The sequence below is a fragment of the Oryctolagus cuniculus genome, chromosome 1, assembly GCF_051225735.1.
Source record: "Oryctolagus cuniculus isolate XC-2025 breed Fujian yellow rabbit chromosome 1, ASM5122573v1, whole genome shotgun sequence".
NCBI classification, from domain to species: domain Eukaryota; kingdom Metazoa; phylum Chordata; class Mammalia; order Lagomorpha; family Leporidae; genus Oryctolagus; species Oryctolagus cuniculus.
Genome location: NC_142867.1, coordinates 11,807,506 through 11,834,956, shown reverse-complemented (window position 1 = coordinate 11,834,956; position 27,451 = coordinate 11,807,506). Strand labels below are relative to the sequence as shown.

The window sequence follows — 27,451 nt, the reverse complement described above, 5'->3', positions numbered from 1 at the left end:
TCAACAACAGGAGTCACTGTGCACTTACTCCTCATATAGGAGCTCTGTCCTTAAAGTGCTGTACATTGTGATTTAATGCTATAACTAGTACTCACACAGGATTTTTCACTATGTGTTTCTATGTGGGTGCAAACTGTTGAAATCTTTACTTAATATATACTAAACTGATCATCTGTATATAAAGAGAATTGAACATGAATCTTGATGTGAATGGAAGGGGAGAGGGAGCAGGAAAGGGGAGGGTTGCGGGTGGGAGGGACGTTATGGGAGAGAAAGCCATTGTAATCCATAAGCTATACTTTGGAAATTTATATTTATTAAATAAAAGTTAAAAAAAAAATAAAGCAAGGGAACTCCATGCACTTCCTAGAGCTGCCAGAATCAAGTGCCACAAACACATAGCCTATTCATGCAAGCCCATGTCACCTGGACCTGGAGGTCAGAGTCTGAGGTCAAGCTGTCAGTGGTGGACCCTCAAGGACCGTGGGGCACAGTCTGCGCCATCACTTTCCCTGGCTGCTGCTTCAAGACAACGTTGGACACTCCTTGACTTGAAGACCCACACCCCTGCCTCTGCAACCTCCTCATGTGCCTCTCTGTCTCCGTGTCCATCTTTCCCCTTTTCATGAGGTCGCCAGTGCTATTAAATCAGAATCCACCCTGCAAACTTCATTTTAACTTCATCACTTTTGTAATGGCCCCATCTCCTAGTGAGGCCACACTTTGAGGTTGCATTTCCTGTTACATTGTGTCTCTGCTGAACCTTGAGTGATATACTTGTGTTACCTGCAGCCAAGGTGTTCCAGTAGAGGCAGTGCACACTTTGACACCAAACACCTCAACCTAGACTCTCCCCTGATGGACGTAGCAGCCCACACATTCACTCATACTCATTCCACAACCCTGACAGCAAAGAATTTCCAGGGCTCTCTTTTTCCCAATTTCTGCAGGAAGACATTCCTAATTTAGATGGGTTCCCTCACTCCCCATCCCCACTGCACACCCTCAGGGTAATGCATTATGTGTCCCTGCCTGCATCATGTGATTTGTTCATGTTCCTCAGCACTTGGTTTGATATGTGACCTGTTTGGCCAATGGGAGCAACCATGCATGTTCTGCAGGTGATTCAGGTAAACTTTCATGGTCACATCCAGCTTTCTAAACTTGAGCTCTCTGCCATGAGGACAACCTGTCCCCAGCAGCAGCGGCTACTCCTATAATCTGGAAACCAGAATGTAAACCCAGGTGGTGTGCACTGGAACCTGACCTTCTGCCTGAAGTTAAACCCATCTGAGTCCAGAAGAACCTTGGTGGCCTCCTGTTACATGGACAAGAAATAAGCAGTGGCTGTTGCAGTCATGGAGGTATGGGGCTTGCTTGTTATCACAGAGAAGGCTGTATCAGTATCAGGGTGACAATGGGGGACACCACACTGACTCAAAGCAGGCCGTCCCCAGCAGGAAGGGCACTCAGGAGGTGTTCTTTTGGCTTCCCAGGGGCACCACCTCTCTTCCTGGTTCTGTGTGCTGTGAACCAGCTGGTACCACTTTGCCATTACTTCTCAGGTTTGGGACTTTAGTTCAGTGCTTTGCTGGGGAGTGAGAAACTCTGAGCAGGGCAGAATGGAAGTGAAATTCCAAGTGGTTACAAAGTTAACATGCAAACCACACCCGAAAAAATTCCTGAGTAAAGAAAAACAAACATTCTCTGAAATATCCTGGACTTTGCACATAAAGAACAATGCAGAAAATCTTGTCTCCAATAATCTGCTAAACACTTGAATTACATACAAGAAAACAAAACTGAAACTAGCAGTGCAGTGAAAATGAGGATGGGCTAGGGACTTTCCAACAGGGCAAGCCCAAAATAGGATCTTTTATAACTGCAACCAATCTGATAACGGTCTGGCTGTGCTTGCACATCTGCCTTATAAATTCTTGCCCCTGGCAATTGTTTTCATCAAAACAGGTGCCTGAGGCACTCTGCGTATTTTCAGGATGGCTGAGGGAAGTGCCTCTTGATTTACAAGGAAAATCTGGAAGGGACAACTCCCAATTAGGACTCAGCTGGTCTTGGGAAGAGTGGGAATGAGCCTCTGTTTTGAAAGCTTGCATAGAAACCCTGCTATTATTCAGAAGTCTCTTTTCCATGGGAGACCGGGAGCTCTTTGCAGAGTGGGCACCTCCTTTTGGTGTCCACAGGGCTTGACTATGGTTCTGAGGTGCTGGGAGAGGCATGGGGAGGCCGTGTAAAGGAAGCTGGGACCCTGTCCTAGAAGCTGTTATACAAGATCCCTGCGTGCCCTGTAGATTCAAACTCTGTGCCTGTACAGCTTGAGCCATCTTTTCCCTCCTGCTCAACTTCTCCCCTACCTCCCCATCACCACTTCTTTCTTTTCTTTAATTTGCATTTAGTTTAAACTGAATTTGTTCCTGAGACATAAGTTTTTGTTTCTTCAGTTTATTCTAGAGTGTCTTTTTTCTTCTGTGCCACTTCCTGTTTTGATTTAGAAATAAGTTGTTCCTTTTCACTGTGGGGAGCTCATGTCTGGGTTAATCTGACTGTGTTCTCTGTAAGTACAACTGTGTACGGTGGATGCTTTGTTCACCTGGTTCCATTCAATATCCAGAAAATCTGCTTCAAACTCTTCAGTTCAGCATATTGGAGTATGTACAAGACAAATTCAGCACTGTTTTTTGGATACCAATGCTGGGTCCAGGCCACTCTTTAGCCTGGGCACACCTACCACTTCCACCATTGGAATGTCACACATTGCTTCTTTAAAGTCACATCTTTCAGATACTTGTGACTTTTCAGATGTGCACACCCTTGATGGCCTGGGCAGTTTTTTGGGTGTTCCTAAAGTGAATGTGATTTGAGCCCCTATTTTTAGGATTGATTTATTCATTTCATTGAAACAGAGTTACAGAGAGAGGGAGGAAAAGAAAGAGATTGCTCCTATCTGTTGGTTCACCCTCAAATGGTCACACTGGCCCAGGGTGGGGCTAGGCTGTAACCTAGAGCCCAGAACTCCATGCAAGTCTCCCACATTGGAGCAGGGGCCTGAAGGACCCCAAAAGCGGTGCCCTTCTGTGACGACCCCAGAAACACAGACTCCAGACCAGGCGATGCAAAAAGCAAGAGTCAGTTTTATTTCATGTGTGCAAATGGGCCCTCTGCTGCCCAAGCAGCGAGAAAGAGAGGAGCCCCAAGCCCTGATTACACGCAGTATTTAAAGCGAAAAGCCACACAATTATCATAAATTAACATTCTACTTGGTGTAAATAGCTCATTGATAATTCTCAGCAATTGACCTAATATGGCAGTTTGGGAGCGGGGAGGGAAGTATTGTCAGTGGAAAAGTACTAGGTCGAAAGGGTATGTGGGGGGGGGGGGTGTTCAGGAAGAGAAACGGGTGGCTACGTGCCTGACGTCCTTGCAGTTCCTTTGTTAAGCTTGAGCAAGCACAGGGGAAGGGGGCTTATGTACATAACAGGATGTTCTGTTGCCCTTATCTCTGAGTAGTAGCTAACTGCTTTCTTGGTGAACCAGTTTACTCCCCCATTTCCCATGACAGTTTTGGAACTGTTTGTCTCAGTTCCTGTTTGTTTTTTTTTTTTAATTTCATCAAGGCCACTTTTATGGTGGCTCACGGCCGCTCCCTTCAGGGCCTAAGGACCTGGGTCATCTTCTGTTGCTTTCCCAAGGCCCAATACCAGGAGGCTGGATCAGAAGCAGGGCAACAGGGACTAGAACCAGCACCCTGATATGGGATGCCAGTATGAGGGGCAGTGGCTGTGTGGTGCCACAAAGCCACCCCCCCCTTTTTAAGATTTGTTGATTTACTTGAAAGGCAGATGGACGGGGCAGGAAGAGGAAGAGAAAGATATGAATCAGGATCTGCATGATGTTGTGGGGCTTTCTGGGTGAAGCGCATAGCAAACTATTTTCACAGATCCCTTAAGCCTGCTTACAGGAAGAGCCCATCTCTTTAACACCAGTAACTCCCCTGCTATGCCACCTCCTGGAGTCTCCTTCAGCAGAGAAACACTTGATTAAACGGACACTTGCAACCCCACCATCCTATATTGGAGCTCCCACCTCAGTCCCAACTGTTCTGCCTTGAATCCAACGCCCTACTAATGCCCCTGGGAAGATAGCAGAGGGTGGCCCAACTATTACCATGTGGGAAACCAGGATGGAGTTCCTGGCTCCTAGCTTTGGCCTGGCCCACACCTGGCTGGGGAAGCTGTTTGGGGAGTGAAAGCTGAGTTGGTGTGGCTGGTGCACGGGTTGTGAGAGCCATCACCAGATCTGGGGAATTAGCAGACATCAGTTTTCCAAGGGAAAAAAGGGACACATAACACAGGCAATATCAGCCCAGAATGATCATGGGGCAGGGCTTAAAGTAACTTTACTCTTGCGAATAGTTCCAGCCTCAGATTTACCTAAGAAGTGGTGTCTGGCATTCCTCACCCTTCTGCACAAGCTTCTCTTTGCCTGGAATCCTGCTGATGGCCCTCATTTGGTTGGGAACAGCCAAGGTTGCCAGGCTTCAGGTAGGTTTTCATTTGCTAGAAGTGTGGGCCTTTCGAATCACAGGTGATGAAATTGGGCTTTTACAAAATAAATATGGATGTGCAATATTCTGGTTCTAGGCCGGCCCTTTGTGCCTCTGTTGTGTAAGTGAGGGTGCTAGCACATCAAGCGCTCTGAAAGATGGCATCCTGTGCTCCCTTCTCTGAGCAGTGAGTAGACAGAGCCAGTCTGCCCTTCTCCACACCACCTGCCAGGTTGCTTCTTCCCAAAGACCCTTCCAACTCCACGCCCTCTCATCCTGAACTCTGATCTTCCACTTGACCCTACACTCTGTAGTCAGAGCATCTTTCCTGACTTTTTTGAGGTAGGGTAACTCTGACATTGTGGAAGTGGTACAGCCCCTGTAGTGCAGGTCATCTCAGAAAAAGTACTTTCTAATTCACCTGCTGCTTCTCCAGGTAGGAAGCACCTAATATCTGATGCAGACTCTTGCCCTGCTGAAATCACCATAGTGTGGAGAGCGCCACAGTTCCTTCTGTAGCCTACTGCTTGTCCTGATAGTCCTGGGTTCTGAGGCCCAGGGAGACCCCACACACATAAACCTGGGGTGAGAGTGCCTCCTGTGGAGAACAAAATTCTGTGCTTTTTATGTACCAGTCCAGAAGCCACCCATCTACAAGGCTTCATCTACTCCACTCCACTCCATATCAATGTAACAAAAGAATTAGAAGAGGCTTTGGAGGTCTATGCATAGATGAAAACACAGAGGGACTGAGGGCAGAAGTTTTCCCAGGGTCTTCAGCCCAGATGGGAGCCCAACCTGGGCTGGAACCAGATCTCCAGATGGCCAGTCCAGGGATCCCCTTGCCAAAACAAGGGCAAGTAGTGGGGAAAATGGGTTTCCTGATCATAACACTCTGTCTCTACTCCTCAGACTCCACTACCACTGACTGGTTTTGTCCCCAGTTCCTATGCACTGAAGCTGTGGCTCTCACCAGGTCACCAATGCCCTCCACATCCAAAGGTCTACTTCAAACCTCATCTGATTTGTCTTTGGCAAGAATTAACCCACAAAACAACCCTCATCTTAACACATTGTCCTCTGGTTCTGCTCCAGGTTCTTCAATGCAATCCTCATTCTCCTGTGCGTGCAACTTGTTCTCCTCATGTCCCTCCACTATCGCACTACCCTTCACCTACTAATTCAACAGAGTACTTAAGCTGGTGTCATGGAGCTGATGTGAGAATCCAATGTGCTCATCAGTGCCATAAATTGCTGCAAAATGATTAACCCAGAAGACCCAGGTGCCTGAATCACCATCCTCTAACTGAGGATTCCTTATGAAAGAGACTGGCTCTTTCCTGGTTGAAATGCCTGCCAGTTAGCAAATTCAAGTGCCACTTCCTTAGGGAAGCTACCCGGGGTTCTATATGAGTCATGAAAAAAGAAAAACTCAACATTTCTGTCACCAATATGTGGTGGGATTTTTCCCACACAGGTCGATTTTCCTGTGGACATCACTGAGTATCCTGTACTTTGATTCACTTGTGACACTGTCTACCTGGACTTAGCATCAGATCCCAGAGGTTAAGGGTTGTGTTGCACAAGACGTACCCCACAGCAGAGGCCAGTTGCAGGCCCAGGCCTTTGGTTCAACATCCAACTGGTTACCATTTGAGGCTTCCCATGATACCCTTCTTTGCTAGAGCAGCTCACATAACTCAAGACAGAGCATTTCCACTTACCAGGTTACCAAAAAGAATGGTGAATCTTCAACGGCTCACCAGGTGTGCAACCTGCTTTCTGTTTAGCAACCAAGAAGCTCTCAGAACCCTGATGTTCAGGGATTCTTTTGGAGGCTTGCTTGTCAATCTTCAGCCTCTCTCCCCTTTCTAGAGGAGACGAATGAGGCTGAAATTTCCAAGCTTCTAATCAGGGCTCTGACTTCCTGATGAGCAGCTGCCATGCAGGAGCCAACAAGAATCACCCCAGTGGAACAAATGATTCTCCTGTCACCCAGGAAATCCTAAGATTAGGAGTTTTGGCTCAAGACCAAATAGTGCAACAAAATACCCTTATTGTTCCCAATTTGTAAGGGTTTTAGGAGTTCTATGCCAGCAACTGGATGCAGAGGCTATAAATATATGATTGGTTCCTATAAAGTGAAGCATGCAGATCTGTGGTAGGAGCAAAGAAGCAGGTGCTTGCAAATGCGACAAGGCGGTGAGGACATGCAGAATCTGAGGAGTGGAGTTTGGAGTTTTTTTAATCATGACTTTTTAATATTGTGGTTTAAAAAAAACTGTGATTTAACATTTCACAGTAGCTAATTGCACTTGCATTCACAGCTGATCCCATCCTCCCTAAGAACTGAGACATTACATTGGGAGAGTCATTTCAGTCTTCCCAAGATCTATTACAATGTAAGGGGGTGTGTCATGTCAAGGAAAGGCACCTGCTTCCCAGGGCCCCGCCCCCCAGCCCAACCCCAGTGTCATGCTATGAGCCACATTTCCATGACCTTTCCTTCTGGGACCACTCATGTTGATGCATTAGCTTCCCTGGGCAGGTTCAGTCTTCCTGAGTGTAGACACCATGTCTTCAACAACTCCTGCTCTCCTGTCATGCTCTGGATAAGCCTTGACACATGGCAGCTGTTCACTGACTATTTCGTTGAAGTAAAAGTACCATCTTCCTTCCAGTAAAGAAGCCATGATAAATCCATCCACCCAGTTGTTCCGCTCTCTGTCTCCCAGGTGCTGGTAATGCAGTGGTAAACAGATGTAGTTCCTGGCCTCTGGGAGATTCCATGCAGTGTATGAGACAGGCAAGTCACATGGTCTTTCAAGTGAAGCAAAGTGAGGTGAGAGAAACAAACAGGACACTCTCATAGGCATAAATAGAGAGTAGGAAGAAGAGATAGATGTAGGATGGACGTCTGCACGGAGATTTGACTGCACAGGGTGGGGCCATCAAAGCCAATTTCTGCAGAGGCAGTGACATCAGGCAGGAAAGAGCTTGGAGTTTCAGGAAACTGAAAAGAGATCATGGGACTTCAATAGGGAGATGGAGTGTGTCTTAAATTGGGGCTGGAAAAGTGACCACGGCCACACAAAGGATCTGGGTTTTATTCTAGGGCTACAAGTCCTTGGATCACTTCAAGCATCAGAATCAAGTGACCTGTTTAGGGTTTTGAAAGATGGCACTGCTTGAGTTGAAAGGGAAGGACCAGAGGAAGGTGAAGTGGGAAGCAAGGCAGTCCCAAGGAGCTTCAGTAAGCAGCCAGCACAGAGTTTGGGAGACTGAGACCCAAGCTCAAATCCAGCCCAGCATGGCCTTCTTTGTAATGGAAGTTTCACTGGAACACAGCCACACTCATATTGTCTTTGAATGCTTGTCATTCAAATATTTGGCAATATGACAAGGACCCAGACCCCCAAAGACTGCAATAGGTACAGTCTGGCCCTTTAGAGAGAGTTTTCCAACCCTAGAAATCAAAGACAAGACGATGATCAAGTCCACATTCTGTGCACTGGAGTCCTGATGTCCATGTCACTTGTTACAATGAGACACAATGCCTGTGGCCCATCCCCTCCCTCCTGCCCTTGATGGTCAAGGCTCCCATGGAGAAAGCAATGAAAATGGATCTGTAAGACATAATCATGGCAGGGGGGAGTGTGCAGTGATATGCATGCCCACAAAATACCTGCAAATGCCGGAACTGGGCAATGACAGGGGAAACAAAGAGGTAATTCGAGGGTCAGGTGTGCAGGTGAGATCTCTGGGGCTCATGAATGGCACTGACGATATCGGGGGATCTGAGGAAGACATGGAAATTGAGGACAGTGTCAAGGTTTCTGGCTCAAGTAATATAAGACCGTTGCTAAACTAAGAAGAGTAAAAGTTTTCAAGAGAAAAATCAATATTTTAGTAATATCTTCCTCAAGAATTTATGAAAGCCTGGAATTTCAGAGGCGATCAAGAACTTAAAGTCAATATAGGCTAAAACTGATGAGGTGGGTTTTAATGTTTCCTTGAAGTCTTGTATACAAAAATGTACATTCTAAGTGCTGACACAAATAACGTGCACAAAGAGACAGATTTTATTAAAAAGGTGAGAAAGTGAACACACATACACACACACATACACACACACACACACACACATGAGCAGATCGCCTCATATAGAGGCAGTGGGCCAAAAATTTGTCCAAAAAGAGAAGGGGTGGGAGAAGGGAGACAGAACACCTGACAGTACCTCCAGCTGTGTCTCTGGCTGAAGAGAGTTTCTCCTACTTGGCCTCCATTATAAGGTCAGGGTCGCACTTCTTAGGTGTGAAGTCACAAGGGAATTATACAGCACCTCCACAAATTCCACGTTCAGCTCAATATCTATATTTTCATGGCATCTTCCTTGAGTCCCAGATGAAACAGATGCACTCCAGGAAAGGGGATATTTTGATTGACAAGTAGGAGGATAGAATTACACACAGGGGCTTGGGACTTCCAACTCAGCAGACCTACCTAACTGACTGTCTCTGTTATTAAACACCTGAAGTGCTGTTTTCACCACCTGACTCATGGGAGTCTGGGGTCCTGCAGCCAGTTTTTGAAACTGTGCCCTTAGGAGTCCATAGGAATGAACGTAGAGGAGATTCCAAGTCAGCGGATTAGTGACAAGGTGGTACACTCAAAGCTAGGTGAACATAGTGGGGAAAAAAAGTGGAGTAAGTGCATTATCAGGGGAGAGTTGGAGGGAAAATTGCAGTGGAGATTCTGCAGAAGGAGGAGAGAGATCGTGGATGTGTTTGGAAGGTGCGGACAGCCAGCAATGAGCATGGATACAACAGATGACCCCAGCAGCCCTGAGCCAGAGAAAGTGCCAGCTTTGGAGAGCAAGGTGAGATCAAACTGTAGTGGCCCATGCCACCGGTGATATAGCCAGGGGGAGAGCCCAGCGGATTACATTGTCTTTGAGTCTGGCCCAGAGCCCTGAGGAGAACATGGTGCACACTTACCCAGGGAAAAAGAGAAAGGGCACATACCTCTTTCCCCATGCTTTCCTCAATGGCAGCTGGCAACCAGCTGCGGACGGGCACCATTTTGGAATAAGTAGGTAACAACTACACACCCAGTGCACACCCAGCAACAACTGGCAAGGACAGTCACTACCTTGTCAGCAGAGGCAATTGCAGCAGCTCAGAGGAAGAGGGGAGGGCGGGAGGTACCCGACGATGGGCTGGAAGAAGGAACATTTTTGGATATTAGTACTGGGTGCAGAGACTCTTTTATGTGCCCAATATGATTATGAAACAAGTAGGGCTGCGGCCAGTGGGTATTGTGCACATATGTGATCCAGGAATTTTATCAAAGGGAAAAATCTGCATTCCCCACTGACTCTGAGTCTGGCTGGGAAGACTGACAGGGCCCTAGGCACCTACATATGACTGTGAGGTGCCCCCAGGTCCTCAACATTTCCCAGTGCCTAGGTGGGACTCAGGCAGCTGGCTCAGGGAATATCCCAGCACCTCTGTGGATGGCACAGGCTAGTGGGGCAGAGTGGATGCTCTGCACCCTGTGACCTTGGGAGCCCCAGGTGCTAAAACTGTAGAAACTGTGACAGCATGAGAGGGTGCAAGGTGTAGCTGGGTCTCTGGGCAATCACTGCGTGGTTCTACAAGCTCAGTCTACTAGCTGATTGCCTGGGGTGAGTCATTTCAGTGGGTTCTATGCTCACACTGAGGACTGCACAGATTTTTTGTGTGGCTCATGCACAAGCAAGGATGAGTATTGTAAGTACTGTGGGCTAACACTCAGGCATTGATCACCTTGGAGGAGAGGAGGTGAGGATGTGATCACATGAACAGGGGTGACCATTTCCCACCCCCACCACTTTCTGTTAATAAGAGGAAATCCACCAGGCCCAACTTGGGTGTTCCCCAAACACTCAACCCACATGGAGCACTAATCAGAGCTCCTTGGCCACATCCAGGACACTTCTGGGCATTCACTGAAAGTGCAGACATGCCACTAAGCCACAGAAGCATAGCTCAAAGGTAAAGGCCAATGGCCAGCACTCAGCTCACTAAGATAATCCTCCGTCTGTGGCACCGGCACCCAGGGTTCCAGTCCCGGTTGGGTTCCAGATTCTGTCCCGATTGCTGCTCTTCCAGTCCAGCTCCCTGCTGTGGCCCGGAAGTGCAGTGGAGGATGGCCCAAGTACTTGGGCCCTGCACCCGCATGGGAGACCAGGAGGAAGCACCTGGCTCCTGGCTTCGGATCGACGCAGCACACGGGCCACAATGCGCTGGCTGTAGCGGCCACTTGGGGGGTGAACCAACGGAAAAAGGAAGACCTTTCTCTCTGTCTCTCTCTCTCTCTCTCACTGTCTGACTCTGCCTGTCAAAAAAAAAAAAAAAGATAAAGGCCATTGGAAAAAAAATCAGTAAGTGCCATTATGTTCCTAAAGCTGTACCTATTAAATATGTATCACTAAATAAAAGTGTTCTATAAAAAAGGAAATTATAGCAATAAAAGCTCACATTTAAAAACAGGAGGAAAAAAACAATAAGTATCAGGGCCAGCGTTGTGGTGTAGTGGGCTAAGCCTGTGCCTACAGTGCTGGCATCACATATGGGATCCGGTTTGAGTCCCAGCTGCCCATCTTCCGATCAAGCTCTCTGTGTGAGCACAGAAAAGCAGATGATCCTATGCTTGGGCCTCTGGGCCCCTGAACCCACATGGGATACCCCAAAGAAGTTCCTGGCTCCTGGCTTTGGATCAGTTCAGCTCTGGCCATTGCAGCCATTTGGAAAGTAAACCAGCTGAAGATCTTCCTCTCTGTCTCTCCCTCTCTGTCTGTAACTCTCTCTCTCAAATAAATTAATCAAATATTTTCAAAGTAAAATAATAATTGTCTATACAATGCCAAAAAATAAATGCAAAGAGACCAACACTGTGACATAGTGGGTAAGGCCCCCATCAGCAGTGCAGGCATCCCGTATGGATGCTGGCTTGAGTCTTGGCTACTCCACTTCCAATCTAGCTCTCTGCTATGGCTTGGGAAAGCAGTAGAAGATTGCCTAAGTCCTTGGACACCTGCACCAGCATGGGAGACTCAATAGAAACTCCAGTCTCCTGGCTTCAGAACAGCCCAGCTCCAGCCATTGCAACCATTTGGAGAGTGAACCAGTGGATGGATGACCTCTCTCTCTCTCTCTCTCTCTCTCTCTCTTTATGCCTCTGCCTCTCTGTAACTGTCTACAAATAAATTATATAAATAAATAAATAAATAAAATTTTAAATAAATAAATGCAGAAATTTAAGAGACAAGAATAATGAAAGCATCATGACCCCCACAAAAGAACACAACAACATTTCAATATTAGAATGTAAACATGAAGAGATTGAAGAATTGCCAGAAAAAGAATTCAAAAAATTAATTATAGGATTGCTCAAAAAATTCAGGAGCAAATCCACAAACTAAAGAAATTCATACATGGGAGCCAGTGTGGTGGCGTAGCAGGTAAAGTCACTGCCTGCAAGTGCCAGCATCCCATATGAGTGCCAGTTCAAGTCCCAGTTGTTCCACTTCCATTCCAGCTCTCTGCTATGACCTGGGAAAGCTGGATAAGACGACCCAAGTCCTTGGACCCCTGCACCCAAGTAGAAGACCCTGGCTCCTGGCTTTGGATTGGCACAGCCATCTGGGGAGTGAACCAGTGGATGGAAGATCTCTCTCTCTTTTTCTCTCTCTCTCTGCCTCTTTGTAACTCTGCCTTTCAAATAAATAAATAAATCTTTAAAACAAATAAAGAAATCCATACATGACATGAGTGAGAATTTTTCCCATGAAATTCGTATTTTAAAGATAAATAAAAATGAAATATTAGAAATGAAGAATGCAATAAATCAAAGAAAACAATGCACTGGAAAGCCTTAAAAACAGCCTTGATGGAGCAGAAGAAAGAAAAATAAGCTAGAAGATAAATCTTTGGAAATTTTTCAGTCAGACAAAAAAAAGAATAAGTCAGAAAAATTAAAAACAGTGCTGGGGATTTATGGGATACCGTGAAACAATCCAACATATGGGTTATAGGAGTTCCTGAAGGTGTGGAAAGGAAGAATGGACTAGAACATCTGTCTACTGAATTAATTATAGAAAACTTCCCAAATTTCATGAAAGAAAGGGGCATCCAAGTACAGGAAGCACATAGAACCCCTAATCGCCATGACCAGAAAAACACCTTCACCATGACACATTGTCATCAAACTTTCAACAATAAAACATAAAGAAAAGATTCTAAAATGCATAAAATAAATGCCACATTATTTTCGAAGAATCTCCAAGTATACTCACAGCTGACTTCTCATCAGAAACTCTTCAGGCTAGGAGAGAATGGAAAGACATAGTTTAAGTCTTAAGAAAAAAAATGGTCAACCCAGAATATTTTACCTTACAAAGCTCTCATTTATCAATGGAGGTGAAATAAAGACCTTCCATGACAAACATAAATTGAAAGTATTTGTCACCATTTGCCCAGCCTTACAAAAGATGCTTAAGGATGTGTTACACACAGAAACATGGTCATCAATATTAAAGAAGGTGAATGCAGAAAATCTCCCAGTAAAATTACAAAGGAAATCCAAAGCAAACAATAGGAATATTTATGGAAAAATGGCAGGCCCAAGTCATTACTTATCAATAGTCACCTTGACTGTAAATGGCCTCAACTCTACAGTTAAAAGTCCCAGACCAGCTGAAAAGATTAAAAAACAAGACTCAGCCAGTGCCACGGCTCAATAGGCTAATCCTCCACCTGCGGTGCCAGCACACTGGGTTCTATTCCCAGTTGGGGCACCAGATTCTGTCCCGGTTGCTTCTTTTCCAGGCCAGCTCTCTGCTGTGGCCTGGAAGTGCAGTGGAGGATGGCCCAAGTCCTTCTTGGGCCCTGCACCCGCATGGCATACCAGGAGAAGCACCTGGCTCATACCTTCGGATCAGCGTGTTGCGCCGGCCGTAGCACACCAGCCGCGGCAGCCATTGGAGGGTGAACCAACAGCAAAGGAAGACCTTTCTTTCTGTCTCTCTCTCACTGTCCACTCTGCCTGTAAAAAAAATTAAAAAAAAAAAAAAAAAAAAAAAAAAAACAAAGCTCAACTATTTGCTGGATACAAGAAACACATCTCACTGATAAAGACATATGCAGACTGAAAGTGAAAGGTTGGAATGGAAAAAGATACTCCATGCTAAGAGAAGACAAAAAAGAACAGGTGTAGCCATCCTAATATCAGACAAAATAGACTTTAACACAAAAACTGTTAAAAGAGATAAAGAATGACACTATGTGATCATGAAGGGATCAATTCAATAAGAACATGTGACTATAATAAATCTATACGCACACACTACAGGGTGTCTGGCTACTTAAAAGAAATATTATTGAATCTAAAGGGAGACATAAGCTCCAATACAATGGTAATGCAGGACTTTAACATTCCACTTTCAGCAATGGACAAATCAAATAGACAGAAAAATCAATAAAGACCAATAGAGCTAATCAACACTACAGACCAAATGGACCTAAAGGGTATCTACAAAACTTTTCACCTCGCAGTTAGAGAAAACATATTCTTCTCATAAGTACTTGGAATGTTCTCTAGGATAGACCACATGCTAGGCCATAAAGCAAGTCTCAGCAAATTCAATACCATGCATTGTCTATGATCACAATGGAAGGAAGCTGGAAATCAATAAATGAAGAGTCTCTAGATCATATGCAAACATATGAAGACTGAAAAACATGTTCCTGAAAGAACAGTGGGTAATACAAGAAATGAAAGAAAAATCAAAAAATTTCTGGAAATGAACGAAGATAAAAATACAGCACTGGCCCCTCAGGCGCCCTCCGGCGAGGTGGGGAGACGCGAGGCCGCGGCTCTTTTCTTCTGGTTTCCTCAGCGCCCGGCGAGGGGAGCGCGCGGGGTAGGCGGGCAGGCTCACCTGAGCCGGCCCCGCGAGCGCGCCGGGGGCGGGGGCTTCCTCGCTCCACGCCGGTGGGGACCAGGAAACTCGTGCGGGCGGCGACCCCCGGCCCGGTTCCTGACTGGGCGGCGAGGCCCCCGGGACGCGACTCTCGTCCCTCGGGATTTTCTTCGCTCCCTGCCGCCCCACGCCGTCTCCTCTCTGGGCGCGTGCTCCCTCCGGGGAGGCGGTCGCGTGCGGCCGGCCATGCACTAGGCAGGGCTCGCCCTATGCGTCTGGGGAGCGCGGACCGCTGCCTCGGGCCGCCGCCTGCTGCCGCTCGCGGAGCCGGAGCAGGAGCCAGGCCGGGGCGTCGAGCTGCCGGCGGCGCGGCCATGTGGGGCTAGCCCGCGCCGCGCCTGGCCTGCAGCGGAACCGGCAACAGGGAGGCGGCCGTCGGCGCCCCGGACGGACGGCGGGGACCAGGGCGGCGCCCATGGACGCCTACCTGCGGAAACTGGGCTTGTATCGCAAACTGGTCGCCAAGGACGGGTCGTGCCTGTTCCGGGCCGTGGCGGAGCAGGTGTTGCACTCTCAGTCTCGTCATGTTGAAGTTAGAATGGCCTGTATTCACTATCTTCGAGAAAACAGAGAGAAATTTGAAGCGTTCATAGAAGGATCATTTGAAGAGTATTTAAAGCGTTTGGAAAATCCACAGGAGTGGGTAGGACAAGTGGAAATAAGTGCCCTTTCTCTTATGTACAGGAAAGATTTTATAATTTATCGGGAACCGAATGTTTCTCCGGCACAAGTAACTGAAAATAATTTTCCTGAAAAGGTATTACTATGTTTTTCAAATGGAAATCACTATGATATTGTTTACCCCATAAAGTATAAAGATAGTTCTGCTATGTGTCAGTCTCTTCTTTATGAATTGCTCTATGAGAAGGTATTTAAAGCTGATGTCAGTAAAATCGTGATGGGACTAGACACTTCTGAAGTAGCTGATGGAAACAACAGTGAAATATCAGATTCAGAGGATGATAGTTGCAAGAGGAAAACTGCTAATGATGTGAATGGATTTAAACCTTTGTCAGGCGATGAGCACTTGAAGAACAATGGGAATTCTACTAGCCTTCCCTTGTCTAGAAAGGTTCTTAAGTCACTCAATCCAGCAGTCTACAGAAATGTGGAATATGAAATTTGGCTGAAGTCTAAACAAACTCAACAAAAGCGTGATTATTCCATTGCTGCTGGTTTACAATATGAAGTTGGAGAGAAATGCCAAGTTAGGTTGCATCACAATGGAAAATTTCCTAATGCAGATATTCAAGGAGTTCACTCTGAGAATGGACCAGTTTTTGTTGAAGAATTGGGAAAAAAACATGCCGTGAAGACCCTCAAACCACCTCCCCCAGAAAGCTGGAGCACAGTGTCAGGAAAGAAGATGAAAAAACCTTCTACTTCGGGACAAAATTTTCATTCTGAAATGGATTACAGAGGGCCAAAGAATCCAAGCAAGCCAATAAAAGCCCCATCAGTACTACCTCCTCAGCTCCAGCATCCTTTGGGAATAAGACAACATGCATTCTCTAGTCACTCTTCAGGGGCACAGTCTCAGAAATCCTCCAGTGAACACAAAAATCTTGCCAGGACACCTTCACAGATCATGAGAAAACCTGATCGTGAGAGAGCTGAGGATTTTGATCACACGAATAGAGAATCTCACTATTTTGGCCTCTCCCCTGAAGAACGCAGAGAGAAGCAAGCCATAGAAGAATCTCTTATACTTTAAGAGATTCAGAACAGAGATGAACAGGCTTTCCCAACCCTTTCCATGTCATCAGTCAGTACATCAGCTTCTCAAAGTAGCAACCATGTGTCCAGAGAAAATCATCCCACGGAAGTGATAGAAAAGGAAACAGGCGGAGAATGGACACAAGAACGGAAGGACAAAGACTCTGTCCATGGATCTACTCACTTGGATAAAAAACCTGAACCAAGTACATTAGAGAATATTAGTGATGATAGATGTGCAAGAGTTTCATCACCATTGAAGTCAAAGAAATTAGAGTGCCCATCTCCTGCAGAACAAAAGCCAGCAGAACATGGGTCTCTGTCAAATCCAGCTCCCCTTCTAGTGTCTCCAGAGGTCCATCTAACTCCTGCGGTGCCTTCTTTACCAGCCACTGTGCCAGCCTGGCCAAGTGAACCTACAACTTTTGGACCAACAGTTCCTGTGTCAATACAGGCAGTTAACCAGCCCTTGATGCCTTTGCCTCAGACATTGAGCCTTTACCAGGACCCACTGTATCCTGGGTTTCCTTACAATGAAAAGGGAGATCGAGCCATTGCACCACCTTATTCACTGTGTCACACTGGAGAGGACTTGCCTAAAGATAAGAATATTCTTCGTTTCTTCTTCAGTCTTGGAGTGAAGGCGTATAGTTGTCCGATGTGGGCCCCACATTCTTACCTGTACCCTCTGCACCAGGCCTACCTGGCAGCCTGCAGGATGTACCCAAAGGTCCCTGTCCCTGTCTATCCTCATAATCCTTGGTTCCAAGAAGCCCCTTCTGCTCAGAATGAAAGTGATTGTACCTGCACTGACACACACTTTCCTATGCAGACTGAGGCCAGTGTTAATGGCCAAATACCACAGGCAGAGATTGGACCGCCAACGTTTTCTTCACCTCTGGTTATCCCTCCATCTCAGGTGTCTGAAAGTGACGGACAGTTGTCTTACTAAGCTGATCTTGAATCTGAGAACCCTGGGCAGCTTCTTCATGCTGAATATGACGAATCACTAAGTGGCAAGAATATGTTCCCACAACCGTCCTTTGGACCTAATCCATTCTTGGGCCCAGTTCCCATTGTACCTCCTTTCTTCCCTCATGTTTGGTATGGGTACCCTTTTCAGGGATTCATAGAAAACCCAGTAATGAGGCAGAATATTGTGCTGCCCTCTGACGAGAAAGGAGAATTGGATCTACCGCTGGAAAATCTGGATCTGTCTAAAGAATGTGCTTCCGTTTCAGCTGTAGAGGAGTTTCCCGAAGCCAGGGGTGAAGGTGCACATTCTCTCCCTGAAGCAAGTGTGAGCAGTAAGCATGAAGGCCGGGCAGAGCAGTCATCCCAGACACGGAAAGCAGATCTGGCACTGGCCTCCGTCCCTCCCGGAGGAGAGGGAAAGGCTCATCTTCCCACTCAGATTCTAAACAGAGAGAGGGAAACTGTGCCAGTTGAACCTGAGCCTAAAAGGACCATTCAGAGTCTGAAAGAAAAACCAAAAAAAGTAAAAGATCCTAAGACTGCTGCTGATGTGGTCAGCCCTGGGGCCAACTCTGTGGATAGCAGAGTGCAAAGACCAAAAGAAGAGAGTTCAGAAGATGAAAATGAAGTATCTAATATTTTGAGAAGTGGTAGATCCAAGCAGTTCTATAATCAAACTTATGGAGGCAGGAAATACAAAAGTGATTGGGGCTATTCTGGTAGGGGTGGCTATCAACACCTGAGAGCTGAGGAGCCCTGGAAAGGGCAGTCAAGCAGAGGCCGGGATGAAGGTTATCAGTACCATCGCAATGTCAGAGGACGGCCCTATAGGGGTGACAGGAGGAGATCAGGGATGGGAGATGGCCACAGGGGACAACACACTTGATGGTTGTTGCTGGAGTCTTTTAGAGCAGAAACCCTTTCTTAGGTGGAATGTTTCTGAAGGCTTTAAAAAATACATTAAAATAAAAACCCAAATTGGAACTGTCTCCTCCCCTCCACATTTAGCCTCGCTCCCATCCTGGACGAGAGAATCTGGACAGGACTTCAAGGGGGCAGGTGGATTTCTGGCATTGCCACTTCACTCACAGTTTGATTTATCAGGTGACCTCTCCCCTAACAATTAGGAAATAAGTTTGTTAAAGTATTTTTTATAAACAACTTAATATAAAACATCATAGATTTAGTGTTTGTTTTATTTTCCTTGTATAAGTTTGATTTTAAATGTTGGAAATGTGTGCTTTATAGTGTTTACTAAAGTGACAAGAAAATATACCATTTGACACACTATAGATTCCAAAATATAACATTGCACCAAATAGAAATGTTTATTTTATTATGCAATGCCTTAGTCGTAAACTGGGCGCAAACAGTTCTCAGCCTAAAACACTGTTGTCTTTTAAAATGCTTCCAACCCAAAGGCCTTTCATCTCAATATCTGTCAAACTTGAATAATGTCTTCTCTTTAATATTTCACATAAGGCAGCCTATTACCTGTGTCTTAGAAATGTTGTATATAGTTCTTTTAATATTCATAGGGTATATTTTTGAATTTTGGTGAGTATTTGTTGAATTTGAGAGTGCATACAAGAATAGATGCTTAGGAAATAGTAGGAAATCCACTGAAATGGCTGTTTCCACCAAGAATTCTTAGCACTGGTGTAAATATCATGGAGCCTACTCGAAAGATACGTAGATGCTATGCATTCTGAAAATAATCTGCATCTGTTAAAACTGCAGAAGTTTTTTAATGCCACTTTAACACTAATGCACTGACAGATTCTAAATATTTTGTGAGAAGAAATGTTAAAAAATTTTAGCTTGACAGGTTTCTATAGAGTTCCTGTGTTTTGTTTTCTCCTTGCACCATTTGTTGGTTATGTGTCTCACCTTACATTTGCATGTTCAGCTTGTCATGGCTGGAATCATTGTACAAAATGAGATGATTGTGACTTCCAGGTCATTTCTAGAGGACGCTGCTAGAAAGTGGTTTCGCTTTGCATTGGATAGTTTGTTACCCTGAGGTTGCAAGTCTTGGATCTTGTTCCTTCCAGTCCTTGCAGTATTCACTAGAGGTTTCCTTGGCATGTTGCACTCTCTTCTCCTTTGGACATTGGACTGTCTGCACAGTATTCATTCATTTGTGTTACTTTGTAAAATAACTAGCTTATATTTCTTTTTGTACATACCAATGTGAAAATCTACCTGCTTTTTTATGTTGATTACCTTTTTATCAGGAAGTTTGAGTGCTATGCAAATAATATAGTAGTAATTTCTCCTTGCATGCCATGTGTAATTATACCTAGCCAAAACTAGATGTTGTGGCTTTCTTGTTTTTTTTGAAGCATATTACTTTAAAAGCAAATACAATTCACTTGAATTTGACAAACTGAAACAGACGAGTTTTCTGGGTTCTCTGTTAACCTATAGGAATGTTTGGATGCCAGCTTGGCTCAGTGAATCTCCACTGTACTGTAATAATGGTTATTTACCTCTGTGCTGTTTTAATTACCTAATGTCTGTGTAACTGCTGATTTGAGTAGTGATTAGCATTTAGATATTTTGTAACATAGGATTTTAGAGAGCACTTTGAAAGATAACATTTTATTATGATGGTGCTAGGTAAAATTTTGTAGACTGAAATGGTTGCGTGGCAAAGAAAAAAATTCTTGGGAGAATCTGTTGAAAGGAATTTTTATCATCACCTTCTAAGCTAGAACCATTTGTGAAGGTACTGCTTAAGCCAGTGGCTAAATTATGCAATGAGAAGGTAGAGGGTCCTCCGCTTTCAGCTCATGCTTTTTTTTAGTGTAGTAGTGTTTATCTGATCATTTTTGTGAAAATCACATTTTGATATGAATACCAATTTAAAAGTTGAATGGTTGATCTCAGGAGTCCAAAAGAAGTGGCTGTTTCCAGTGTGCTTCGTTTTATTGACTGGGGTTTGAGCTCAGTTTCTGGAAATGTTAAAACATTGGATAGGAAAGAATGCTTAGTTGATTTCTTCACGGCCGTGCTGTCTTACCTCAATCGAGTAACAGTACTCTATAGCTCCTGAAGGAAACACTGATTTGCTTCCTGTTTCCTGTATCTCACCTCTAGGACATGATGGAAACAGTGCTGAAAGAATTTGAGCAGATGGTACTTTCCTCAGTGACCTCTGGAATAACAGAATTCTGACTTTTGATAGTTTTTTAAATATTAATTCTTGCATGAACGTCAGTTTTGTTTTCTTCTTTTAGGTTTGTTTTTAAATGTACTAGTCCAGGGGATTTTGCCTTATGCTGAGGTCAAATTAGGGCCAAGCAAGCTTTTGTCCTCCTTAATTTTAACTATGTCATATTGTCTATTGACATGAGATAAAATACTTCTGTGTAAGAGAAAAGCTGCAAAAGTATAGAACTGAGAATCATTTGTATTGATTTGGAAACCAAAACTTTATTGTATTATGATCATACATACACATTTTTGAAGAACAAGTATTTAGACTGACCAAAGCTCACCTGTTCGTTTTTAGTTAGGTGCTTTTGCTGAACTTGATTCTAGCCCCCCTTTTTAGTACTGTGTGTCTTTTCAAGTTCATTTCCCTTCAGACATACCTTTAACTCTTGCCCCAGGTGTTTATTGGCAGCAAGAGGCTGGTGTCTGTGCATTCCCCATGCTGTTCCTGGTAACCCACGCGTTTATTTTCATGCAGACCGAAGCTCAGACCCTGCCTTGAACTGGCAATGAGTAGGTTTTCCCAAACTGCAGTGCTGATGCAGCTTATTTGATGCAGACCCTATGTTCTTGCAGTGTAGTGTTTCCTTTTTGACTCAAGGGTAGATTAAATGCCTGTGAACTGCAAACTTGCTTATGATTGACTTGGTGCAATAAAATTCCTTTCTAACCATTTGTGGTTTAGGAAATGTTCAGCCATCTTAGAAATTAGCAATATTTATTTTTGCCTCACTTGTTTTACTTTGTTTTAGATGAGATAAACTGTCTTTTCACTTATGGGTACTTCAGCAAGGTCCATTCTGGTGTAGCCGAAGAGAATGTGTATTTGGCTACACTGGTTCTGTTTACTATAGTTTGCTCCCTATTTTATGTCTAAATGCTATTATTTTCGCTCAGAATCTCAGTGGCTCACTTCCAGTATGTCAGTTTCAAAGATCTGAGGTTTTGCTACTAGTGTCAGCTATTGACTCTCCCACTAATTTTTTTAAGAAAAAATTTCCCCCCTGAAATACAAGTTTTAGAAAATCATAAGGGGTGGGTGCATGTCTTAATGCTGAGCAGCAGCAACTTTGGGGTTGAATTTACTTGAATGGATTAAAAATTGCATTTGTTACAGAGCTAGAAAAAAATTTATGTATGGAAAATGATAATAGCCTTACACTGAGTAAAAATAATACTTAAAAGCATGTGAAGATGTGATCACTTGTGATGTTACTTGTAAAAAAAAAGTATATATATACATATCTTTTGAAGTGTTGCAAGGAACATAGTACTTTATATTCTTTATCATATCACTTTTTGTAAGTGTTGAATATATTCCTGTTTATTTTTCTATGTTCTGTTTTGTAGCCTTAAGAAGTGTTTCAAACATATCTGAATGTATAAAATAAGATAAATGCCCTACATGGTGTGATGCTGCATTATATATAAAAACTGTGTGCATGTATTAAATTTTGTCTCTTGAAAAAAAATACAGCACAAAAATTTATGGGATAATCAAGGTGGCATGTACCAATGCCATCTCACTAGTCCAAGTGATCAATTTCAGTTCACAATTGATCATAATGAAAGGACTAAGAGTCAATGGGATCACATAAACAAGTCTAGTGCCTGCTAATAGTAACCAATAGAATAAATAAAGGGGAGAGGGATCCAACATGGGAAGCGAGATACACAACAGACTCATAGAATGGCAGATGTCCTAAACAGCACTCTGGCCTCAGAATCAGCCCTAAAGACATTCGGATCCGGCTGAAAAGCCCATGAGAGTATTTCAGGCATGGAAAGCCAAGACACTCTGGAAAAAAAAAAAACCAACCACCTAAATGAAAGATCTCTGTGAGTGAGATCCCAGTGGAAAGAACAGGTCTTCAAAGAAGGAGGTACCTTTCTCTGAAGGGAGGAGAGAACTTCCATTTTGACTATGACCGTGTCTAAACAAGATAAGAGTCGGAGAACTCAAAAGGCTTCCATAGCCTTGGAAACTCATGACTAGAGCATAGGGAGATTACTGATGCCATAAACAGGAGTGTCAATTTGTAAAGTCAACAACAGGAGTCACTGTGCACTTACTCCTCATGTAGGATCTCTGTCCTTAATGTGCTGTACATTGAGATCTAATGCTATAATGAGTACTCACACAGGATTTTTCACTTTGTGTTTCTATGTGGGTGCAAACCGTTGAAATCTTTACTTAATGTATACTAAACTGATCTTCTGTATATATAGAAAATTGAAAATGAATCTTGATATGAATGGAAGGGGAGAGAGAGCAGGAAAGGGGAGGGTTGCAGGTGGGAGGGAAGTCATTGGGGAGGAGGGGAAGCCAATGTAATCCATAAGCTGTATTTTGGAAGTCTATATTCATTACATACAAGTTTAAAAAAAATTTATAGGATACAGAAAAAGTAGTGTTATGAGGGAATTTTATAGCAATTGGTGCTTACATTAAGAAGTTGGAAAGGTATCAAATAAATGAGCTATCAATGCATCTCAAGGACCTAGAAAAACAGCAACAAATCAAACCCAAAGCTAGTAGGAGGAAAGAGACCATTAAGATTAAAGAAAAAATAAATAAAATTGAAACCAAAAAAAAATACAAAAGAGTGAAATCAAGAGCTGGTTTTTTGAAAAAATAAACAAAATTCATATACCATTGGCCAAACTAACCAAAAAAAAAAAAAGAGGGGGAAGACCAAATCAATAAAATCAGAGATGAAAAAGGAAATGCAACAACAGATACCACAAAAATAAAAAGAATCATCAGGAATTACTAAAAAGAGATGTATGCCAACAAACTGGGAAACCTAGAAGAAATGGATAGATTTCTGTACACATACAATCTACCAAAATTGAGTCATGATGACACAGAGAATCTACACAGACCAATAACCAAGACAGAAATTGAATCAGTAATAAAGACCCTCCCAACAAAGAAAAGCCCAAGACTGGATGGCTTCATTGCTGAATTCTACCAGACATTTAAGAACTAACTTCAATTCTTCCGAAGCTATTCAAAGCAATTGAAAGGGTGAGAACCCTCCTAAATTCCTTCTATGAAGCCTGTATCACCGTCATTCCAAAACCAGAAAAAGATACAACAGAGAAAGAGAACCATAGGAAAGTTCCCTAATGAACATAGATACAAAATCCTCAGCAATACTAGCTAATTGAATCCAACAATACATTAGAATGATCATTCACCTGGACCAAGTGGGATTAATCCCTGGTACGCAGAGATGGTTCGACATTCACAAATCAATAAATGTGGTACATTGCATAAACAAACTGAAGAGGCTGGTGCCGCAGCTCACCAGGCTAATCATCTGCCTGCGGCGCTGGCACACTGGGTTCTAGTCCAGGTGGGGTGCCGGATTCTGTCCCAATTGCTCCTCTTCCAGTTCAGCTCACTACTGTGGCCCAGGAAGGCAGTGGAGGAAGGCCCTAGTGCTTGGGCCCTGCAACCTCATGGGAGACCAGGAGGAAGCACCTGGCTCCTGGCTTCAGATCGGCCCAGTGCGCCAGCTGTAGTGGCCATTTGGGGGGTGAACCAATGGAAGGAAGAGCTCTCTCTCTGTCTATCTCTTTCACTGTCTAACTCTGCCTGACAAAAAAAAAAACTGAAGAGCAAAAACTGTATGATGGCCTCAAATAGATGCAGAGAAAGTACTTGATAAAATATAACATCCTTTCATGATGAAAACCTTAAGAATATTGGGCCACCTTCTACTACTTTCCTAGGCCATAGCAGAGAGCTGGATGCCAGCACATCCAGTGTGGCTTTATCCACTACACCACAGCACCAGCCCCATAAGTAAATCTTTAAAAGTCTTTTCTTGCTTACAAAACGGTGGACTATGGAGGGAGCTTACTGAATATGAAATGGCCTTGCCCCAAACGGTAACGTTAAAAATATGCCAGGGGATTCCAATTCCGTCCCATCAAGGTGGCATGTACCAATGCCATCTCACTAGTCCAAGTGATAAATCTCTGTCCACAATTGATCATAATGATAGGACTAAGAGTAAAAGGGATCATATAAACAAGACTTATGTCTGCTAATACTAACTGATAGAATCAAAAAGGGAGAGAACGATCCATCATGGGAAGCGGGATACACAGCAGACTCATAGAATAGCAGATGTTCTAAATAGCACTCTGGCCTCAGAATGTGCCCTTAAGGCATTCGAATCTGGCTAAAAAGCCCAGGAGAGTTTCTCAGGCATGGAAAGCCAAGGCACTGAGGCAAAAAAAAAAAAAACTAAATGAAAGATCTCTGCGAGTGAGATCCCAGCAGAAAGAACGGGCCATCAAAGAAGGAGGGACCTTTCTGCGAAGGGAGGAGAGAACTTCCACTTTTACTATGGACTTGTCTAAATAAGATTGGAGTTGGCGAACTCAAGAGGCTTCCATAGCCTTGGCAGCTCATGACAAGAGCCTCAGGTGATTACTGATGCCATGAGCAAGAGTGTCAATTGTTAAATCAATAACAGGAGTCACTGTGCACTTACTCCCCATATAGGATCTCTGTGCTTAATGTGTTGTACTATATGAATTAATGGTATAACTAGTACTCAAACAGTACTTTATACTTTGTGTTTCTGTGTGGGTGCAAACTGTTGAACTCTCCCTAATTCTATGAAACCAGCATCACCTTAATTCCTAAACCGGAAAAAGATGCAACAGAGAAAGAAAATTACAGAACAATTTCCCTGATGAACATAGATGCAAACTCCTCAATAAAATTCTGGCCAATAGAATTCAACAACACATCAGAAAGATCATCCACCCAGACCAAGTGGGATTTATCCCTGGAATGCAGGGATGGTTCAACATTTGCAAATCAATCAATGTGATATACCACATAAACTAACTACAGAAGAAAAACCATATGATTATCTCAATAGATGCAGAGAAAGCATTTGATAAAATACAACACACTTTAATGATGAAAACTCTAAGAAAATTGAAAATAGAAGGAACATTACTTAACCCAATCAAGGCAATTTATGACAAACCCACAGCCAGTGCAAGCATCCCCCTGAGATCTGGTACCAGACAAGAATGTCCACTCTCACCATTGCTATTCAATGTAATCCTAGAAGTTTCAGCCAGAGTCATTAGGCAAGAAAAAGAAATCAAAGGGATACAAATTGGGAAGGAGGAAGTCAAACTACCTTTATTTGCAGATGACATGTTTCTATAAAGAGGGGATCCAAAAGACTCCACTAAGAGACTATTGGAACTCATGAAAGAGTTTGGTAAAGTCATAAGATATAAAGTCAATACACAAAAATCAACAGCCTCTGTATACACAGACAATGCCATAGCTGAGAAAGAACTTATAAGATCAATCCCATTTACAATAGCTACAAAAAAATGAAATACCTTGGAATAAATTTAACCAAGGATGTCAAGATCTCTACAATGAAAATTATAAAATATTAAAGAAATAAATAGAAGATCTTTAGCGTCCTTGGTTAAGTTTATTCCAATGTATTTGATTGTTTTTGTGGCTATTGTGAATGGGATTGATCTTAGAAGTTCTTCCTCAGCCATGGCATTGCCTGTGTATACAAAGGCTGTTGATTTTTGTGCATTGATTTTATATCCTGCTACTTTGCCAAACTCTTCTATGAGTTCCAATAGTCTCTTAGTAGAGTTCTTTGGGTCCCCTAAATAAAGAATCATGTCATCTGCAAAGAGGGATAGTTTGAGTTCTTCCTTCCCAATTTGTATACCTTTAATTTCTTTTTCTTGCCTAATAGCTCTGGCTAGAACCTCCAGAACTATATTGAATAGCAGTGGTGAGAGTGGGCATCCCTGTCTGGTATGAGATCTCAGTGGAAATGCTTCCAACTTTTCCCCATTCAATAGGATGTTGGCCGTGGGTTTTTCATAGATTGCTTTGATTGTATTGAGGAATGTTCCTTCCAAACCCAGTTTGCTTAGAGTTTTCCTCATGAAAGGGTGTTGTATTTTATCAAATGCTTTCTCGGCATCTATTGAGATAATCAGATGGTTTTTCTTCTGCAGTCTGTTTATGTGGTATATCACATTGATTGTTTTGCACACATTAAACCATCCCTGCATACCAGGGATAAATCCCACCTGGTCTGGATGGATGATCTTTCTGATGTGTTGTTGCATTCTATTGGCCAGAATTTTATTGAGGATTTTTGCATCTATGTTCATCAGGGATATTGGTCTGTAATTCTCTTTCTCTTTTGCACCTTTTTCAGGTTTAGGAATGAAGGTGATGCTAGCTTCATAGAAAGAATTTGGGAGGATTCCCTCTTCTTCGATTGTTCTGAATAGTTTGAGAAGAATTGGAGTTAGTTCTTCTTTAAATGTCTGGTAGAATTCAGCAGTGAATCCATCTGTTCCTGGGCTTTTCTTTGTTGGGAGGGCCTTTATTACTGTTTCAATTTCTGTCTCAGTTATGGGTCTGTTTAGGTTTTCGATGTCTTCCTGGTTCAATTTAGGTAGGTTGCATGTGTCCAGGAATCTATCCATTTCTGATAGGTTTCCCTGTTTGCTGGCATACAGGTCCTTGTAGTAATTTCTGATAATTCTTTTTATTTCTGTGGTGTCTGTTGTTACATTTCCTTTTTCATCTCTGATTTTATTGATTTGGGTCTTTTCTCTTCTTTTTTTAGTTAGTTGGGCCAATGCGGTGTCAATTTTGTTTATTTTTTCAAAAAACCAGCTCCTCGTTTGGCTGATTTTTTGTAATGTTTTTCTTGATTCAATCCTGTTGATTTCTTCTCTGATTTTAATTATTTCTCTTCTCCTACTAGATTTGGGTCTGGTTTGCTGTAGGTTTTCTAGATCCTTGAGATGCAGTGAAAGCTCATCTATTTGGTGCCTTTCCAATTTCTTGATGTAGGCACCTATTGATATAAACTTTCCTCTTAACACTGCTTTTGCTGCGTCCCATAAGTTTTGGTATGTTG

At 43.5% G+C, this 27,451-nt stretch overlaps 1 long non-coding RNA gene and 1 pseudogene across 2 annotated transcripts; one reads left to right on the top strand and one right to left on the bottom strand.

Annotated features, from left to right (window-relative positions):
- Positions 1–12,603: 12,603 nt before the first annotated feature.
- Positions 12,604–13,682, bottom strand: LOC149128295 (uncharacterized). Its single transcript, XR_016216774.1, has 2 exons — positions 13,534–13,682; positions 12,604–12,928 (listed from the first exon to the last, which is right to left on the bottom strand). It is a non-coding gene; the product is annotated as an uncharacterized LOC149128295 (long non-coding RNA).
- A 1,292-nt stretch (positions 13,683–14,974) lies between these two features.
- Positions 14,975–18,337, top strand: LOC100353402 (OTU domain-containing protein 4 pseudogene; annotated as a pseudogene). Its single transcript, XR_016216721.1, has one exon. The product of XR_016216721.1 is annotated as an OTU domain-containing protein 4 pseudogene (transcript).
- The last annotated feature ends 9,114 nt before the right edge of the window (positions 18,338–27,451 follow it).